The sequence below is a fragment of the Mobula birostris genome, chromosome 13, assembly GCF_030028105.1.
Source record: "Mobula birostris isolate sMobBir1 chromosome 13, sMobBir1.hap1, whole genome shotgun sequence".
NCBI lineage: Eukaryota > Metazoa > Chordata > Chondrichthyes > Myliobatiformes > Myliobatidae > Mobula > Mobula birostris.
Genome location: NC_092382.1, coordinates 52,125,163 through 52,147,465, shown reverse-complemented (window position 1 = coordinate 52,147,465; position 22,303 = coordinate 52,125,163). Strand labels below are relative to the sequence as shown.

Below are 22,303 nucleotides of genomic sequence, written 5' to 3'. Positions count from 1 at the left end.
GCTGGTTTGCTCTAATTCGCTGGTTTTCTCAGTTCCTTTGTGAAACTACGAGGTTACGTTTGCCACACTCTGCTCGGCAAGAATGTCTCCAGACGTGAAAAAAAAAATTGGAAGGTGGTCATCTACTTAAACTCAATTATCCATGCTCACTTTCTGTATCCCACTTCGATGTTACTATTGAAAGAGCTGAATTTCAATAATACAAAAAACAAAAGATTGTAGGAGCAGGGATTTGCCAGTCAGCTTATCAACACTCCCTATCGAGTCCAATCCAATCTATATGTTCACCAAACCAAATCTTTCACCGTCCGCTCTAAAGCTGTGATCTCTAGTTGTCGTCTCGCCTAACCTGAGGTGGGATAGATTGCAGGCAGTGACCTGTATATATATAGCCCTCATAATTTTCTATACATCTAAATATCTTCCCTCATCTTCTGAGCTCCAATGTCTGAAGTTCTAAAAATATATCAATCAGGGGGCTCGTCCGGGATTTGAACCCGGGACCTCTCGCATGTTCGCAAATTCAGGCCCAAAGCGAGAATCATACCACTAGACCAACGAGCCCGTTCTATATTGATGACATAAAAGAGCTGCCTTTCATTTTCTCAAACCTCTTCGTCAACTCATCTGATGGTAACTTTACGACCAAAGCAGATCAAAGAGCAAAGCTCAGTACGACGCACTGCAGGCCCTTCGGCCGACGAAACTCTGTCACCTATGTAGCCCAACTCTGTCGTCAATATAACTATTCCCTTCCACAGAGCCCATAATCTGCTATTATCACGACAGACACCAAGTATCTTTTCAATGTCCCTATTGTTTCAACCACGACGGGCAGTGCGTTCCCAGATCCCACCACATTGTGTACAAAAAAAAACCTCTGACCTAACCTTTCCACCACTGATCTTCAACGTATGTACTCTCCTATTGGCCGTTGTCACCCTGAGGAAAAGATGCTGTTGTCCAGCATGCCTGTATCTCTTGTAATCTTACACACCTCCATCACGATCCTTAACTTCGAACAGAAAAAATCCAGCTCCTTCAATCTTCGCTTACAAGACATGCTCTAATCGCGGCAACGCTCTGCTGAACCTCCTGTGCACCTTCTCCAGCGGACTTTTTCCAACCCTCCCCCCAGACAGATGTTCCGATCAACCATTCCATTTAGCAACACCACACCTCCCGCCAAGCCACTTCTATCTAACACCCCAGTCACTGCACCACAATATAATCAAATCAAACCACATTTCTCTCAAAGTGTTGACATTGTGAATACACGCTGGTTTCACAGAAACATAGAACATAGAATAGTACACTACAGTACAGTCCCTTCGGCCCCCAATGTTGTGCCGACCCTCAAACCCTGCCTTCCATATAACTCCCCACATTAAATTCCTCCATATACCTGTCTAGGAGTGTCTTAAATTTCACTAGTGTATCTGTCTCCACCACTGACTCAGGCAGTGCATTCCTCGCACCAACCACTCTCTGAGTAAAGAACTCCAATAACCCCCTTGAACATCCCTCCCCTTACCTTAAAGCCATGTCCTCTGGTATTGAGCAGTGGTGCTCTGGGGAAGAGGCACTGACGATCCACTCTGTCTATTAATCTTAATATATGGTATACAAATATCATGTGTCCTCTCATCTTCCTTCTCTTCAAAGAGTAAAGCCCTAGCTCCCTTAACATCTGATCATAATCCATACTCCAAACCAGGCAGCGTCCTGGTAAATCTCCTCTGTACCCTTTCCAATGTTTCCACATCCTTCCAATAGTGAGGCGACCAGAACTGGACACAGTATGCCAATTGTGGCCTAACCAGATTTTTATAGAGCTGCATCATTACCTCGCGACTCTGAACTCCATCACTCGACTTATGAAAGCCAAAACCCCATAAGCTTTGTTAACTATCCTATCTAACTGTGAGGCAACATTCAGGGATCTGTGGACATGTACCGCAGTACTCTAACCAGGAACTTTACTTTATATATAGTTTTTTTAAAATGATTTATCATCGGTAGATGTTGTTTCTGTTGCATGTTGTCCCAACAGTCGACGTCAATTCCAGAATGCACGTATCGGCGAAATTGTTAATCATTGATCCTTCATCCCTGATGCTTCCTATTCTGAGACGAGCTGAACTAGACACAATATTCCAAGCCTGGTCTCACCAGAGTCTGACAGTGTGACATTACCTCGCTGCACTTGAACTCAATGAAGGTCAGCGCACCACGTGACTTCAGGACCACCCACTCTACTTGCTCCGAGATATGAGTCTTATGTCGATCCTCGAGGTTATCTCTCTAAAGAAGTCTAACAGCTTTGTGAAATCCGATTTACTGCTAACACGAAGATGCTGACAATATTAACCCCTCCAGTAACCTATCCACCACTAATTCCGGGCTCACTGGCTTGAATTTCCTTGGTGTGCCTGTGCTACGTGTAAATAATGGTGCGACATGAGCCACTTTGCAGTCCTCTGGAACATAATCTTAGCTTAAAGGTGAAGCAGATGTGGCCGCGAGGGCCTCCGGTTTCTTTTCCTTGTCTTCTCACTAGATCAGAAGATGCATCGGGTCAGGACATGCGAGTTTCTAACACAATGTAGGGTTTATTATCGGAAACATGTAGAAGTTTTATGGAGGAGATGTATCGGAATGCTGCCCGGATTATGAGGAATAGCTATGCGAGCTATTGCTTTTCTGTTTGGAGAGAAAGAGGATATGAGGCGATGATAAGATAGTACAAGACGATAAGATGCATAGATCTCTGGATAGCCTGGTAGTTTTCCCAGGGCGATAAATGAGATCGTTTCCAGGTGACCTGCGACCCTCTTAACTGGTCCATCCTCTTCGTCACCTTTCTCGAACAACCAACGAAATTCTCGAGAGACTTTATTCCCGCCCGAAATTTATGCTGAGCATTTTCAACCGGAGTTTGCCCTTCCAAATGCAGCTAGATTGTGTCTCTGAGAATGAGGTGTAGGTAGTTTCCCATCAGTAAAGTTAGGATTAATGACTTACTGCAATTGGCACATGTTTCAGGGCAGGGCCGTCTCCTTCCCTGAAGTTCCCCGCTTCCATGTTATCCTCCACGCAAAATTCGGGTACAAAGTACTCATTTGACACCAAGCCCATCCTCTCTGGCTGCACATTAATGGCGGCACGGATCTACTCAAACCCGGATCATGCACTTCCTGCAATACATTTGTATAATCCCGGAGGATTTTCCTCTGCCTTTCCAGATAGATCAATGCCATGCCCTCTTTTTGCCCTCCTGTTTTCCTGTTCAGTGTTTTCACAGGATTTACTTGGTTCTGAATACCTCAACCTGAGCTATGTCTCCTTTTAAACACACGGGACTCTGAACTATCAGACGGAAACGTCGACTGTGTTTCCCCCCCCCCCACCCCCCTTTCCCGACATGCCGTCAGATCTGATGAGTTTCTCCAGCATTTGGTATTTGTTACTCATCCTATTTTTATCCAGACCAGGGTCTCAATATCTTTCGTCAACCAATGTTCCGTACTCTTGACAGCTTTGCCCATCACGCTGATTGTAACACGCAATACCTGAACTCCGGATATCTCACTTTGAAAAACAGAAGTCTATTTACCAGAAAATAAAATCAGCCTCTTCTCAACCATCAATTCTTGCAAATCCCAGGCTAATCAATGTCTGTGATGTTTCTGATCGCGTCCAAGATATCCTGAAGTGGGAGGGAGAGGAGCCAGAGGTCGTGGTACATTTTGATACCAATGACATATGTAGCAAAAGGGAAGAGGTCATGAAAGGAGAATACAGGGAGTTAGGAAGGGAGTTGAGAAAAAGGACCGCAAAGGTAGTAATCTCGGGATTACTGCCTGTGCCACGCGACAGTGAGAGTAGGAATGCGATGAGGTGGAGGATAAACGCGTGGCTGAGGGATTGGAGCAGGGGGCAGGGATTCAAGTTTTTGGATCATCGGGACCTCTTTTGGCGCAGGTGTGACCTGTACTAAAAGGACGGATTGCACTTGAATCCTAGGGGGACCAATATCCTGGCGGGAAGATTTGCGAAGGCTACTGAGGTGACTTTCAACTAGAATGGTTTGAGCGGGGGAGGGGGGTGATCAAATTGAAGAGAGTAGGAGAGAGGAGGTTAGTTCACAGATAGAGAAAGTTAGTAGAGGGGATAGGCAGGGGACAGCGATCGTGACTACTCAGACCAAAGATGTAGGGGAGAAGGAAGAAAAGGATAGCAAGGTTGTTTGCTACATTAAGGACAAAAAGAGAGTAAGAGCTGGAGAGTTTCTTAAGTGCATCTATTTTAATGCTAAGAGAATTTAAAGAAAGGTAGATGAGCTCAGAGCATGGATTGATACCTGGAAATATGATGCTGTAGCTGTTACTGAAACATGGTTGCAGGAGGGGTATGATTGGCAATTAAATATTCCTGGATTTCGTTGCTTCAGGTGTGATAGAATAAGAGGGGCAAGAGGTGGAGGTGTTGCATTGCTTGTCCGAGAAAATAGGACAACGGTCCTCTGGCAGGAGAGATTAGTGGACTCGTGTAGGGAGGCCATTTGGGTGGAATTGAGGAATGGGAAATGTGTAGTGACACTTATAGGCGTGTATTATAGACCAGCTAATGGGGAGAGAGAATTGGAGGTGCAAATTTGTAAGGAGATAGCAGATATTTGTAGTAAGCACAAAGCTGCCATTGTGGGAGATTTTAATTTTCCACATATAGACTGGGAAGTCCATACTGTAAAAGGGTTGGATGACTTGCAGTTTGTAAAATGTGTGCAGGACAGTTTTTGCAGCAATACATAGAGGTACCAACTAGAGAAGTGACAGTGTTGGATGTCCTGTTAGGGAATGAGGTAGTGCAGGTGACGGAGGTAAGTGTTAGGGAGCACTTCGGGTCCACTGATTACAATGCCGTTAGTTTCAATATAATTATGGAAAAAGACAGGTCTGGGCTCAGGGTTGAGATTTTTGATGGGAGAAAGGCTAACTTTCAAAAGATGCGTAAAGATTTAGAAGGAGTAGATTGGGACAAATTGTTTTATGGGAAGGATGTAACAGAGAAATGGAGGTCATTTAAAGGTGAAATTTTGAGGGTACTGTTACGTAACCGGCAACAATGAACATCAATCGAGACAGGTTATATAAAAAACAACCAAACATTTATTAAACACTGATAAATGATAAGGAAAAAAAAAACGAAAACTTTAACCGGAAGTTAACCGGTAGGCAGCCGTTCAACAAATCATCACTCGGCACTAGTTCTTAAAGAGTTAAATGCGAAAACAGTTCTTAAAGCTACAAAGTTAGATATAGATCTTAAAATGGTAAATTCGAAGTCCAACAGTTTTATACGTTCAATTGGGAGAGACTTCTCTGGAGAAGGATTTCTTCACAGACGCAACTTTCCTGTTGGTTCTGTCCACAGGATTCAAGATGCCGAAAATAAACAGTTTAAAACAACTGACCTTAAATTCTTTTAGAGAGAGAGCAAACCTTTGCAGGAACTCTTTGCTCTTTTTGGCAAGAGTTATCCGCGATGCAGGTCGCTACTCCTCCAACGACGACTCAATAAGGTCGATCATTTATTAAACTGCCAAACGATGCCGACTCCTCTCGATCCTTCGAGTCCTGTACTTCGATAAAGTCTTCGCTCTCCCTTCTACTGTTCGGATTGAGTAAATCAGCACATCTAGACAAAAAGTCCAATAATATTGTATTTTGCAATAGAACGCAATACTCCGTTTTAAAAATGAAACTGCGTCACAAAAACAAACACACAACAGCAGCGGACACACAGCACGTTCTACCTGGAAATCTACAAACTTAAAACTAACTGCGTCATTTGGAGTCGACCCTTATATACCCATGGTGCATATATCATCACGTGACCTCACATCGGCGGGAAAATCACATCAGGTGACCTCCAAAAGACCATTACATCATTCTCACAAAAAAAACAGATCTCCTTGAGCATGTAACAGTACAGAATCTTTATGTTCCTGTTAGGTTGGAAAGAAAGGTTAAAAGTTTGAGGGAGCCATGGTTTTCAAGGGATATTGGAAACTTGGTTCGGAAAAAGAGAGTTATCTATAATAAATGTCGGCAATATGGAGTCAATGAGGTGCTCGAGGAATATAAAGAATGTAAAAATAATCTTAAGAAAGAAATTACAAAAGCTGAAAGAAGATACGGGGATGCTTTGGCAAGTAAGGAGAAAATAAAACCAATGGGGTTCTACAGTTATATATTAATAGCAAAAGGATAGTCAGGGATAAAATTGGTCCCTTGGAGAATAGGAGAGGACAGCTATGTATGGAGCCAAAATATACGGTGGGAGATTTTGACCTAATTTTTTGTCTTCGGTATTCACTAAGGAGCGGGATATTGAATTGTGTAAGGTAAGGGAAACAGGTAGGGAAGATATGGAAACTATGATGATTAGAGAAGAGGAAGTATTGACGCTTTTAAGGAATATAAAAGTGGATAAGTCTCCGGGTCCTGATAGAATATTCCCTAGGACCTTGAGGGAAGTTAGTGCAGAAATAGCAGGGGCTCTGACAGAAATATTTCAAATGTCATTATAAACGGGGAAGGTGCCCGAGGTTTGGCGCATTGCTCATGTTTTTCCATTGTTTAAAAAGGGTTCTACGAGTAAACCTAGCAATTATTGGCCTGTAAGTATGATGTCAGTTGTGGGTAAATTAATGGAAAGTATTCTCAGAAATGGTATATGTCATTAGATGGATAGACAAGGTCCGATTAGGAACAATCAACATGGATTTGTGCGTGGAAGGTCATGTTTGACAAATCTTATCGATTTTTTTGAGAAGTTGCTTGTAAAGTTGACGAGAGTAAAGCGGTGGATGTTGTCTATATGGACTTCAATAAGGCCTTTGGCAAGGTTCCATACGGAAGGTTAGTTAGGAAGGATCATTCGTTAGGTATTAATATTGAAGCAGTAAAATCAATTCCACACTGGCTGGATGGGAGACGCCAGAGAGCAGTGGTGGATAACTGTTTGTCATATTGGAGGCCGGTGACTAGTGGTGTGCCTCAGGGATCTGTACGGAATCCAATGCTGTTTGTCATATACATTAATGATCTGGATGATGGGGTGGTAAATTGGACTAGTAAGTATGCAGCTGGTACAAAGATAGGTGGTTTTGTGGATAATGAAATCGGCTTTAAAGCTTGCAGAAAGATTTAGGCCAGTTGGAAGAGTGGGCTGAAAGATGACAAATGGATTTTAATGCTGATAAATGTGAGGTGCTACATTTTGGAAGGACTAATCAAAATAGGACATACACGGTAAATGATAGGGCATTGAAGAATGCAGTAGAACAGAGGGATCTAGGAATATTGGTGCATAGTTCCCTGAAGGTGGAATCTCTTGTGGATAGGGAGGTGAAAAAAAGATTTTGGTATGATGTATTTTATAAATCAGAGCATTGAGTATAGGAGTTGGGATGTAATGTTAAAATTGTACAAGGCATTTTTGAGGCCAAATTTGGAGTATTGTGTACAGTTCTAGTCACCGAATTACAGGAAATATGTCAACAAAATAGAGAGAGTACAGAGAAGATTTACCAGAATGTTACTTGGGTTTCAGCACCTAAGTTATAGAGAAAGGTTGACCAAGTTGTGTCTTTATTCTTTGGAGAGTATAAGTTTGGGGGGGGTGGGGGGTACTTGATAGAGGTATTTAAAATTATGATGGTGATAGATAGAGTTGACCTGGATAGGCTTTTTCCATTGAGAGTAGGGGAGAGTCAAACAAAAGGACATGGATTCAGAGTTAGGGGGCAAAATTTAAGAGGTAACAGGAGGCAGAACTTGTTTACTCAGAGAGTGGTAGCTGTGTGGAACAAGCTTCCAGTAGAAGTGGTAGAGGCAGGCTCGATATTGTGAATTAAAGTAAAATTGGATAGCTATATGGACAGGAAGGGAATGATGGGTTATGGGCTGAATGCAGGTGGGTGGGACTAGGTGAGAGTAAGCATTCGGCACAGAGTAGAACGGCAGAGGTGGCCTGTTTCCGTGCAGTAATTGTTATATGGTTATATGGTTATACCATTGAAAAGTCAGGTTTAGAAGTTGGGTGAAGGGAAGGAAGAATCACAGGGAATACGTGAAACCGGAATGGAGCTAGGAAGTTGATCGTTGAAAGTAATGCGGGGTGAGAAGGGGAATCTAATAGGAGAGGACAGAAGGCCATAGACGACATAAAATGGAAGGGGGACAGAGAGGCATCAGGGGCAGGTGTGGAGATAAGTTTAGAGAGGGAAGTAGTGAAGTCGGGGAACATTACCGGAAAATGGAGAAATCGACGTTCCTGCCATCAGGTTGGAGACGCTCCAAACGGAATATATGTTGTTTGCTCTCCAAAATGACTGCGGCCTCATCCCGAGAATAGAGGAGGCCATGGACTGACCTGTCGGAATGGGAATGGAAAGTAGAATTTAATTGGTTTGCTACTGGGAGGTCCTGTTTTTTCTGATGGACGGAGCATTAGTGTTCGGTGAAACAGTCTCCTAATCAACGCTCGGGTCTCACCGATGGACAGGAGGCCACACCGGAGCAGCAGATACAATAAATGACCCCAACACACTCAGAGTTGAGGTGTCGCCTCACCTGAATGGACAGTCTGATGACCTGAATGTTAGTGAGGGAGGATGTGTAGGGTAGGTGTAGCACTTGTTCAGCTTGCAATGATAAGAGACAGGAGGGAGATTAGTGGCGATGGACGAATGGACAACGGAGTCGCATCAATGTGGAAATCGGAATCTGGGGCAAGGGGGTGGCGGAAGTTTCAGAGAATTATGTGCTGGACGCCGCTGCTGGTGGGATTGAAGGTGGGGACAAGTGGTCCCAGTCCTAGGTGGGGTTGCGGGAAGGCAGACCCGCACGATGAGGAAGAGATGTGGTTGAGGACAGCGTTGAAGATGGAGAAAGGGAAACATCTTTCTTTGAGATGGGAGGAATTGAGTGAAAGGGGTGGCATTTTTTACAAGTATACAGGATGGAAAGAAGTATAGTCCAGGTAGCTGTGAGAATCGATGGTTTTACAGTAGACAACTGTAGATATGATGCCTCTGGAAATAGGGATAGAGATCGAGAAAGGGAAGGGTGGTGTCGGAAATGGGCCAAGTAAATTTGAGGGCAGGGTGGAATTTCGAGGCGAAGTTGATGAAGTCGACGAGCTCCGCATGCGTCCAGGAAACAGCACCAAAAATACATTAAGTTACTTTCGGCTGTTAACAGAGGATACCGCTAGACGTGCTCACCAAATGTAACCAGGGGAGCAGGAAGCACCCACTACATTTACGTCAGATCTGTGAATGGTGTTCCTGGCTCAATGATTAACAAACTTTATATCGAGACAATTTAGAACCAGAAGTCACATATATATCGTTCAGAATTTTAGTGTCTCGCAGCACCGATGAATCTAGAAAGTCTATGGTAATGTTTGATTCTTCTGTCCTTACACAGAGTGAAGCATGGAGACTCAGTAAAAAAGTTATCGCCTGTGAATAAAAAAGTGCAGTCGTGCGATTATAAAGAAGGTAGCCACTAAAGGAATATATCTACAGTGAGGAGATATAGGCGATAGTTCCGGACTCATTTAGTGTGGAAATGATCCCAGTACAGTCTCCCAATATATTCATTCAACGGTGGAAATGCGGATTAGTATATCTGATAGTATGCAACTAAACGTTACTTTAATCTCAATCCTCTCCATAGTCAGAGATTAGAGGCAGAAAACGTGGACGCCCCTGGAAATTCGGTGACGCGGAGACGTCATGTTTTCTATTTTTGAATATGAACTTGCGGACGCTGCATAACTTCCGGCGTCCCTTTGCTTTAGATTCGAGAGGGTTTCTTAAATGGTGCATGATTCCAATTATTGATTACTGTATTTGTTAACTGTTCAAGATTTAAAATCAGTCCATATTCTGCGATATTTTAAAGTGTGGATGCATTGATAATGTACGATAATGTACGAGGACCAGCCATGCGTTAGTTCACTTGAATGATAAAGAGAGGAAATCCGTGTGTGAATGAGCGGAAGGCAGGCGTATGTTTGCTAGATTTGTATTGACAGGATGTTTGAATTAATTCTTTCTCTGAACATCTCTGTTTCATTGAGTGAAATAAATTTCCAGGAACTGATGTGAATTTCAGAAGCTGTTTTTTTTTTCCCAAAATTACATGAATTGTTAGTATATGTTGGCGGAAACTGCCCTCATCTCCGTCCCGCCGCTCTTTAGAATATTTGATCAGGAATTTAACTCTGGCAATTAACTGTTTATTCTGTTTACGCCCGTTACCCGCAACGGTGTTGAAGGTAGCAAATTGCAAGCTTGATTCTTTTTTTTCTTTTTACCGAACCTGTGCATTTAGATTGTGTTCTTTTATTTGTCTAATTAGTTATTGATTTCTGAGGGAGATGCGGATTCCATACTGCCCAGGTGGAATCATTGTTAAAAGGGTCGAGATATGATGTATATATTCTGGATCCGGAAGAGGAAAAGGCTAATAGGCTACATGACTAGGGTCAAGGAGACAGCAAAGCGTTGCACTGTGTGTCGAACATTACGTGCTAACTCTTGGAAGATATGGTATGAGTTTAATCTACTGCGACCAATGAAACAGAAACTAATGTGTTGAGCTCGGCAAGATAGTTTAAATTGTAACTGCTCCTTTCAGTCGTTTTTTTTTTTTGCGACGATAACATACTGTTGAGTGTCGTTGTATTTCTGTACAATAACTGGATATTTTAGAAGAATGCTGATGGAGGCCAGTTCTCTCTCTCCTTGGTACCAAGTAAAATAAAGGTCCTAGAACGAAATCCCGGAGTCGTGCATTCTTTTCACTCGAGTAACGTCAAATTTCTACTGTTCAAAGGTAAATTGGAATTACTACAAATTCGTGTGTACTTGAATTAGGAATTCGATATTCGCTTTTTGGAAGGCTGATTCTTTTGAAGAGCACCAACAGATGCTGGTGAAGAAATTGAAATGCTGACATTGAGGGTTCCATTGCAAAAGGTCGTTTCTATGTCTTTGTAGCATCGGCTATGTAATGTATAAACGGAAGCTCAGTTTATATACCGTGCAGTTCCATTGTGTAATTCAGCACCTTGCTTATATCGTCAGCGTAATTAAATTAAAATATCCATGTGCTGCAGTATGGTCAAATTAAAGTCGGTCTCTCTGTAATATCAGAGTGGAGACATAGTAGTAAACTGTACTAAATTTATAATTCCCTTGCGGAACATCACTGGCCACTGTCCTACACACAGAACTCCCTCCATCTACTACCTAATCTGCCTTCTGTTAATAAGCCAATTCTGACTCCACGCAACTGGGTTTCCGTCGATTCAAAGCCGTCTCTCTTCTTGTTGTGCCTACTATGCATAACCCGGTCAAATACCTTACAAAATTAATAAACTCCGCATCGACTTTTCTGACTACATTTCTATATTATCTATCTTTTTTCAAGTAATTCAATTAGGCTCATAAGGGACGACCTGCCCACGCAAAACCGTGCTGACTGTCCCCATCCAGAATATGTTTCTCCAGATACTCATAATTTTCCTAGCAAAGCATCCTCTCCAATAGCTTGGCCACTATTGACGGAAGACTCACATACCTGTAATTCTCAAGACTAACTTACATTTTTTGAACCAAGAATTAATATTTTCCATCCTCCAATCCCCTGGTGCTACTCCTGTGGCCAGTGAGGATGGAAATATCATGTCTAAAAGCGCAGTTTTATCTTCGCCCGCTTTCTCTAATTACCTGGTGTATATCCGTTCTTGCACAGAGGAATGATTTCTTTTAATATTTTATAAGTTTCCAACACATAATTCTTAACAATGTCATGTCCCATTACATGTGCCTTTTTGCGCTGTATCCACATTCATTAATGGTGAAAACCGAAGTAAAGCATCATTAAGGACCTTCACTGCCTCCTTGCACTCCAGACACATGCTTCCTCTTGTATTGCTGATCGGTCTCACTCTATCTCTTGTCATCATTCTGCTCTTCATGCACCTTAATACGATTCTCTGAGGCCTTCTCAAGCCCAGTTCTAACTCTTCTAAATCCATTGTTAATTTCCTTCCTGATTACATTATGACTTTCCATCGCCCTGCCTGATATTTTCTTCCAGAACCTTAAGTATCTTTCTTTCTTCTTCTTGACGAGGTGTTCCATATCTCTTGTCAACCTGGGATACTTCACACCAGCTTCTGTTCCTCCCCTCATTGAGTCAATTCTATACTGAACCCCAATGCAAGTGCTTCATTAAGAATCATCTGCTGCGCGTTTCAAGGAGGACACCATTTCCCAATTCGGCTCTAAAGTTCCGACCTAATAGCACCGATTAAATGCATTCCCTACTGTCAGCTCTTGTCCCAGTGTAAGGTTGCAGTAAATGTCGAATAGGTGACCCGTAAAAAGATCTGTCACCTCATCCATTTCATTTTCTGGTACTAGATCCAGGCTGCACTGTTCTCTAGTTCGCTTGTCGAATTATTGTGTCAGGACTCCTTCCTAGACGCAACTGATAAACTGTAAACTTTTTAACCTCAGGAAGTGCCAATGTATACTAGGGAAGATTAATTTGCCTGTGACAACAGCCGTGCTAATTTCGCACCTAATGAAAATCTATCTCCCGAAAGTTCCTCCTCGCTGCTCCGTGTATATATATACGGAGTGTGGTCTCTACAGAATACTCCCAAATGCGTGATTGTTCTACTTCTGCTTCTGAGATCCGCTCACCGTCTATCAATGGGTAATCTCTCCACCGTCTCCTCCCTTTCTGCAGCTGTGCTACTATCACATACTCCCTGTGTTTCAATTACTCTTTTTTACCCAACAGTGTCCATTTTGCAACATCTGAACCCGGGGAAGTCCAGAAGTCATTCTTGCCCTTGTGATTGTGAATTCTCTGTGATAGTTTGCAGTGCACTTCAACCAATGTAATAATCACGCGAGCCCAATGAATGCTTGCCCAGTTTCCTACCTTAACTGCACGGTGTGCAATCTTCAGTGGATTTTACAATGTCAGGACGACCAGGTACATGATTGTTTGAATTTATGACAAACGTACTCATTTTACAAACAGTTTTACTCGAAAACCCCGCTGAATTGCAATTTGACATTGGGCGTTATCTACACAGATGGCCATTTAATGTAAACACATACTTCAGTCCATTCTTCAGCTCTCGTCTGAATTTCCTCTGTGTCAGTGTATAGATACAAGTATTGGTGCACACACTGAGCATCTGCAACATGTATCCACATTGTTGTAGTATATATACCGGGGAACTCAAATATCTATCCTGATAAAAATAGTTTTGCATTTGCCATTTCAGGGAATGGACCACATAGGGCATCCAAAATAATATGAAATTAGCTGATATAGCAAACAACAAAATCATCGATTTTCTGCGGTTTTCCATCTCGGCATCCTTCTGATTATCACTGCTGTTCCGAAGCCCTCTGCGGACTCTATTTGCCGCAATGATATGCCTTCCTGTTAACCCATTGAACGCTAGAATTAACCCGATTGGTAGCAACGGTGTTAAAATGCTATCGAGTAATTCAAATACGTTCCACACGGGTAAGGTGGCATATTCATGTGTGAAGGCGCAACGCCACGGTATGTTCTCAATGATGACGTAAGGTTCAACGGCAAAGTAATATGGGACACTTTTCCCGCAGCTCACTACAACCACCGTCACCATGACCATCATTGCTGTTCTCTCAGTGCAGTATCTTTCCCGCAGTTTTCCGCAACATATTGCGATGAAACGATCGAAGGTAAAACTGACCGTAAACCAGACAGAGCATTCTATCGTTACAACCACAAATACAATTGTCAGAGCGCATACAGGAGTGATGAGCAGGGATCTGGAATAAATGTAGATATTGTTGGTCTGTTCCACTGAAGCAACGACAATAACCACCATCAGATCCGCTGTTGCCATTCCGACAAGGTAACGGGTGATGCATTTGGAGAGACCGCATTTTCCCCGAGATAGGATCACAATCGCCGTTAAATTAATTGCAAGGAATTTGAAAAAAAAAATACCGTTAGTAGCTCCAGTCCGAATGCCGTATTCTTCCAATCTTAGGTAGTGTATGGTTTGTTTGGAAGCGCAAAACAACGTTCAGTCAGTGCGAGCTGCGTCGCTGCATTTGTGCTGGGCAGAATAACGGACTGGAATGATATTGGGTTGGCAATTTTCCGTCAGCTTGTTGAGAGCATCTAATATCGCCGATTCACTTACCGGTGACCGCAAGATTGACTGCATTTCCATTACGAATGGCGAAACAGCTGAAGGGATATTTGTTAGTGGTAACAAGGTGAAATGAGGAAGACATAAAACACAGGTTTTGATTTATTGATTTATGGAAGAACAGACATATGTGTGGAAAATAAACTGCCCAGTCATTTGAATAAGCTGCTATGTTGTTGATGTAAGGTGTCTGTATTGATAGAAATTCCCACCTAGAAAACACATGTCAGAATCGCTTCAGAAACCCGAGCAAGGTGCAATTATGAAACAATGACAATATCGTCACCAACTTAACTGGTTAAAAAAAAAAAATCGCATCGCTTAAAATACGGAAAATGGAAATAAAACTATCCGATGCTGGAATACTCCATTCGGGAAACACGTTTAAGACGAGGGTAGAATTTGTACTGAGTAAAACTCGGAACAAAATCAAAACGAAGGCACCACACATAGATTGATCAGCTCAATTACCGGGGACACCAATTGCTACCAGGGCAGGATAGAAAATGGCCGCGATGTAGTAAATCGCTGGATATCCCATACTCGGTCAGACACAGCGTTCTGTTGAACGGAACGTTCCAGCTTCTCGTCTGGACTTGTCATCAGTTTTACAGAGTTATATGCAAGTGAGAACAATTCCTCTGGGTCAGTTAGTGCGGTTATCTCATCAGTATCTTTAGTGCAACCAACTGCACAACGCTATATTGAACTGTTTTTGCTCACTCTGTCACCGTACCGTGAATTTCACTGCTCAGGGATATTTCAATCTCTGTACTCTAAAACAAACTATAATGTCAATCTTGTCAGTTTAAATCGCATAACACCCGGCTTCAGCTAATTAAATAGGACATTTTTATATCAGATGTTGTTTCTTACATAGGCAGTCATCTTGAAATACATTTATTTTGTATCATTTGGCGTAGCACATTCGATTTTGAGGGAACGTGCTAGCCTCACATATGAAATGAAGAATATTTCGTGTTAAAGGGGAACATTCGTTCGTTATTTTCTTTCGTTCCCTCTCGTCATTTGGGGTGGTTTGTGTGATGGAAGTCGCAGTGACAGCTGGTGGCATATATCACAATGAAATACATTGTACTTACATTCCTCCAAACATTTAATAAAGAACCACAGTGATATTCCAAGGACTTGTCATAAAAAATGGGTCCGCGCCTTCACGATATTAGCGAGGGTTGTGGGCAGTTTGAAGAACAATGCTTTCCCACACTCATATGGCCGTTCGTCACGAAGACCCTGACCTTTCCCAGTGAATGATTTAACCACTCCATATCTTTGACATTCGGTACAATCTATTTAACAATATGACAATAATCAAAGTACCACAATTCCAACGTTATTTCTCAACCCATTCTCTGTTTGAACAAAAGTAGCAATTCTGTTCCTAGGTTATTCTATTATTTGCCACAAAGATTTTTTTTAACGTGTTTTTCCTGATTTACTTTGAGGTAATCGCCAAAACAAGTTGCCATCAAATGTTTATACGTTATATTAGCATTATTGAATTTGTGTGCTGTAAATCCGAAGTGCTCCTTCTGACCCGGGAGTCACTGCTGAGTCATTACATATTTTACATCATGTTACTTCCACGTTTCATTCAGACACATCAGACTAAAACAACGTGGATCCAACGCTGGTCTTGTGGAAGAAGTCAGAGAGCGGATGTTTGGTTCTTTGACTGTGACTAGTATTCTGCAAGGATTGGTGTTAGGTCCGTTGTTATTTATCATCTATATTAATTATTTAAATATCAATCAAAAAAAAAAAAAAAACAAGGATCAGAAAAGATGCGGACGTCTCCAAGTTTGGGAGCGTTATGTACGGGTAGGAAGGTCATCCTAGCTTATAGCGTGATCTCGACCGGCTGGGAAATAGTTTGAAAAATGACTGATGGAATTGAAGGCAGGCAAGAGTGAGGTGGTCTGCTTTGGATGGAAAAAGGTACAGCAGAGTAAAACGCGCAGTTTGAATGGTGAGACGTTGCTGTGCAGTATTAAAAAAAAAGAGAGAGCCCTGAGAGTACAGATCCATAATTCCAGGAGAGCGATATGAGAGGCAGATTGGGCTTCATTACTACCTCCAATCACATGAGCGTTCACAATCCATTCAGTGAGTTCAGGAGTTGGTACCTTATGTTGAAGCTGTACAACACCTTGGTGAGGAAGTAGAACATCGTGTGCTGTTCTGTTCGCCTACCTACAGTTTTAAAAAAATGATACAAAATGTGCAGTGATCGTTTACGAGGAAGATTTCAGGAATTGAGGACAAGATTTAGAGGGAAAGGTTGAATAGGTTAGCAATTTATTCCCTGGAGAGCCGGAAAACGAGTGTAGAACTTACAGAAGTATACAAAATTTTGACAGTTACAGACCGGGTGAATGCCCGCAGACTTTACCCGTCTACTGGATAAATAAGACCATAAGCCCATAAGATATATGGAGCTGAAGTAGGCTTTTCTGCCCATTGAGTCTGCTCTGCCATTCAATCATGGGCTGATCCAATTCTTCCAGTCACGCCCCTCCCCTGCTTTCACCCCATACCCTACAGCTAGAATCTTCATCTACAGTTCATAGGTTTGTGAAGAAAGATGAAATATGCAAAAGGGGTATGAGGGGATTCTTATTCTCTGAGATAGTCGAGCAAGTTTGGAAGGAACGGTCCACGTAAGTGGTAGATCCGGATGCAATTGTAAAATTTCCGAGGAGTTTGTGTGGGTACGTGGATAAACAGGCAGACGGAGGGTGCAGATAAATGTGAGCAGGCAGAAGATCACAGCGGATTTATCGGGGAGGTCTGAAGAGCCAATTTCTCTGCGGTAAGAATATATGACCCCATGGCGATCTCTATCCAATTTACACATTCAGTGTCTTCTCATTTTCCACTTCGTCACCAATCTAAGTTTGTGCAGAGCTGTGAATGTGTTCAAGCTCACCTTTCCATGACAATTCCTTCTGCTGCTGCAGTACAGCACTCCGTGCCTATTGTGGAACTCGCACCGATGAGTGGCTCTCGGTCTATTGGAAAAATAAAATCTAACCATTCTACTTCATTGTGGATCTAGTATCGATGAGCGGCCCCAGCTCACTGTAGGATAAGTCACTTCTTTGTGTCCATTGTGGAACTGGTTTCGATTTGCAGGAGACGGCTCACTGAGGTTGACTCACTACTCTGTATCCATTGTGGAACTCGCACTGATGAGTAGCCCTCGGTTCATTTGAGAATATCTCAGCACTGATAACATGCTTCACTTTCTGACACTTTGAATGCAGGTGTGAGGCTGACTTTTCTTCTGAATTACTTTTATTCCTATTTCATAAACAGCTGCCCTTTGTTGCGATAGCAGTTCATTTCAATTCCTGTTCAGCCACTTTATTGTCAACAGCGCCATTAATCAATACATCGGTCTATTGATTAATATATCAACGCTCGCACTGTTTTTTTTTTATTCCTTTGCAATATATACGTAGGTACACTGGCATGCAAATGCTTGAGTACCCCTGTTCAAAATTTCTGTTACTGTAAACAACTAAGCGAGTAAAAGATGACCTGATTTCCAAAAGGCATAAAGTTAAAGATGACATATTTCTATAATATTTCAAGCAAGATTACTTTTTTTAGTTCCATCTTTTACAGTTTGAAAATAACAAGAAAGGGAAAGGGTCCGAAACAAAAGTTTGGGCACCCAGCATGGACAGTACGTAGTAACACCCCCTTTAGCAAGGATCACAGATTGTAAACACTTTCTGTAGCCAGCTAAGAGTCTTTGAATTCTTGTTTGAAGGATTTTCGTCCATTCTTCCTCGCAAAAGGCTTTTAGTTCTGTGAGATTCTTGGGCCATCATGCATGCACTGCTCTTTTGAAGTCTATCCACGGATTTTCGATGGTGCTTCGGTTGGAGAACTGTGAGGGCTATGGCAAAACCTTCAGACTGCGCCTCTTGAGGTAGTCCATTGTGGATTTTGAGGTGTGTTTTGGATCATTATCCTGTTGTAGAAGCCATCCTCTTTTCATCTTCAGCTCTTTTTTTACAGACGGTGTGATGTTTGCTTTCAGAATAAAATGGTATTTAACTGAATTCATTCTTCCCTCTACTAGTAAAATGGTCCACTTTCTGCAAAACAAGCCGAAATCATGATCGATCCACTCCCGTGTTTACCAGTTGGAGAAGGGATCCTTTCATGAAATTCTGCACCATTTTTTTCTCCAAAGATGCTTTTGTCATTGCGGCCAAATAGTTCTTGTTTAGATGTTCCTTTGCAAACACCTGACGCTGAATTTTGTGATGATGACGCAAGAAAGGATTTTTTCTTATGACTCTTCCATGAAGGTCATATTTGTGCAGGTGTCGCTGCACAGTAGAACAGTGCACCACCACTCCAGAGTCTGCTAAACATTCCTGACAGTCTTTTGCAGTCAAACAGGGGTTTTGATTTGCCTTTCTCGCAACCCTACGAGCAGTTCTCTCTGAAAGTTTTCTTGGTCTTCCAGACCTCAACTTGACCTTCACCGTTCCAGTTCACTGCCATTTCTTAATAACATCACGAACTGAGCAAACGGCTTCCTGCAAACGCTTTGCTATCTGCTTATAGCCTTCTCCTGTTTTGTGGGAATCAGTTATTTAAATTATCAGAGTGCTAGGCAGCAACCTGGAGGGTCCCATGGCTGTTGATTGATGGAACAAAGTTTGAGGAGTCAGGGTATTGTGAAAACTTTGAAATTTGCATCACCTGGCCTTTCCTAATCCATGTAGAGGAGATATCCTTATTGTCCATCTCTTCTTTTTCCATCTGTCACTTCCAAGCTTCCAGACACATATTTTCATTTGCAAGACTAAATGGGTGCACTTATACTGATGTCTTCTCACATACAGTTCTGTAACTTATCCGTTTAGATTTAAATCTACACACTTGTGCACATCAGTGAAAACAGAAACAGAAGTTGCATAGACATGCGCCACTTGTATTCAGAGGCTGGTCCCAAATTATGAATTCAGAAATATTGTTACTGAATCACTGACGGTTCAATGGTGTGTAGAAATTTATACTGCACAACTGAACCTATCTGCTGTTTCGTGTCGTAAAGAATGCTTTAAAAGTATTCTTCAATATATCCTGTCTCTTTCTAAACAGACACTTAACAAATTGAAACAACGTTTTCTTTCGAATACATTGCAATGTATGCGTCTGCTTCGTTGTTTCCACCCAGTTGTGTAGAAAAGCAAGAAAAACTTACTGCACATCACGAATAAGATGAGCAATAGTCGAGAAGATACCTGCGTCGATTCAGAACAGTTTTGACCACAGAAGGAAGAGAGTGGTAGCAGATGGAAAATATTTTGCATGGTGTTTCGCGGGGATATGGTCCGGGTATACTGCTCGTTAATTTTATTAAATAAACGATGTATGAGAAAGTGGAAAATTTGGTTTGTACATTTATAGGTGACAGTAAGGTTGGTCATGTTTATCTAGTGTATATGGTTGATTTAACTTAAAATGAGACATTAATATGAAGAGGGACTGAGCTGAGAAGTGGAAGTCGAAGTTCACTTCATACAAGTGTGAAGTCACACCCTGTTGTGGCTGAAATTAAAGGAAGACTATGGGGTTATTGGCAGGATTCTTATCAGTGAGGAGGAACATAGCATTTTGCTGACCACGAGCATAATTCAGAGATAACGAGAACATTGATAGTGTTGTTCAGAAGGCGTATGATGTGTTGCCATTTATTATTCGGGAGACTGCGTTCAACAGTGGAGAATTAATGACGAGAACTATTAATTGTGTTTAGACCACACTTGCAGTATTGAGTTCATTTCTGGTGCCCTCATTATAATAGAGTCCCAAACTAGGGCCGTCCATTTCGTACAGAGATGAGGAGGGGCTTGTTTGACCAGACGGTAGTGAATCTCTGGTATTCATTGCCACAGGCGGCAGCGGAAACAAGTTACTCAACATAGTATTTAAAGCGGAACTTGATAGGCTCTTGATTAGTCGGGGCGTCAAAAATTATGTGGAGAAGGTAGCAGAATGCTGTGGGCGTGGAACTCGCTGTCCGGAGTGCTGTTCGAGTCTGATGCATTAGTTACATTTCAGCGACTCTGTAGTAGGCGCATTAATGAAAAGAAAGGAAACAGAGGGGTGTGTTGGGTTGATCTTGGAGCATATTTAGAGTTCCGCAGAGTTTTGTGGCCTGGTGCTGTTCCACAGTCTGCATGTTAGAGTTCAACGGTGGATCTGAGTGGCTGTTGCGCCAGTATCACGCCAGCATTTCCCACGGGCTCGCCCCCATCTCACGTCCACGGCATAATTATCAATAAGGGGTCAATTGGCTCTGACTCCAGACTTAAAATGTTCTTTTCCATTGACATGCTCATATCAACACTGATAACTCTAATGAAGTGAAAACAGACAGAATGTTGAATTTGGTGTGACATATTTAACAAGATGCTTGAGAAAACGGGTGACGGAGATGTTTTCGGGCGAATGAAGAGACGTTTAGACATTTAGATCTATCTATCTATCTATCTAACTATCTATCTACCTATCGATTTTTCTGTCTATCTATCTGTCTAAGCATCTATCTATATGTCGAACAATCTATTTATTTACACGCTTACATTGGTGATAAACTGAAAACCTCTTTCTTTGGAATAGTCGTGGTGATGTTTTCTTTGGAACGTTTGCAGAGTCATAACTAGTAAACAAATGCATATTTGCAATGTTTGTGAAAATGGTGCACGGTAAAACTCCGGAAGAATATTGATGTTAGCTCTCTGTTATGTCCTTCCTGGTATGTTTGTTATTATATTTTAAATTACTGGACGTCACTGCTTAATTGTAGGTTCACATCTATTGTTGATTACTTATTACCGGATTGTTCAGCATCAGGTCGTCCATTTTCAGATCATTGGTAAATTAACTTTTGTCGCTATGAGCACTTAGTTAGAAGTCGAAGGAGCTCTAATGAATCTATATTTCGTGCGGACGCCGAGAAGTGCTGCCTTTTTATTCAGTTCCCTGGGTTCTGTAACACGCTGGTGAACAATAAAACTACGGCGGGGCTAGAATTTACCTATCTTCTTATCTTTGGAAAACGGGGAAAGCCGTGAGCGAGGACAGACTATATTGAATTAATTAATGCACTCAACAAAGCAACTGAACAAAAACAAAATCAATGATACAATAAAAAACAAAAGCTGATGTTTTGAATTCGGAACAGTGCTGGAAAGTATAATCAGAAACATTTGTGCTGGGTTCAAGGCGACTTTTCTGGGATGCAGCGGATAGCAAGAAAGGGAAAGCATGCAAATTGCATCCTGCTTACAGACGGCTACAAATAGCGTGTAGGAGATATTTCCCATGTAGTAAATCCATGCCTATCATAGATTCCATACGAAGTAGCTACTAATTTTCAATATCTTCCAACGGACGACATTGATTTGTTTGACGGGCTTCTATACACAGAGGCAACGGCAGCGGTCTCAATTAGTGTGACCTGGTCCTCTGGCCCATCAGTTACAGTACACTGAGAAACACGAGAGATTTTATGATGATAATGATGATGATGATGATGATGATGATGACGATGATGATTATTAATTTTATTCACTGGATCAATTAGCAACGGATTTTGTCCCTTAAAATATCACAAACTTTGTTATTTTATAATTGTTTGAAACATTTTCAATGAAGGCCTTGGAGACATTATTTTGGCACGACAATTCAGCTGTTTATTTTTTAACTAATAATTAATAATTTTATAACATGAACAATTAGATTCATGTACGTGTCAGTTCTGAATGAAAATTCGCCAGCTCCCAATTTTCTTTGATAATGAAAGGGAATTCATTTTCAGGTATAATGAATTATATCTGTTCCTGAAGGTGGAAACCCACGTTTCCCCGAGCCATTTATATTTTATCCAGGTTGCAGTTGATGATATTCAGCATAATAAACGTTTACGATA

The 22,303-nt window shown here is 41.8% G+C and overlaps 1 non-coding gene across 1 annotated transcript; it reads right to left on the bottom strand.

The window, feature by feature from the left end:
• Nucleotides 1-476: 476 nt before the first annotated feature.
• Nucleotides 477-564, bottom strand: trnap-ugg (transfer RNA proline (anticodon UGG)). Its single transcript is given in 2 exon segments — nt 477-512; nt 529-564. It is a non-coding gene; the product is annotated as a tRNA-Pro (tRNA).
• Between the last annotated feature and the right edge of the window lie 21,739 nt (nt 565-22,303).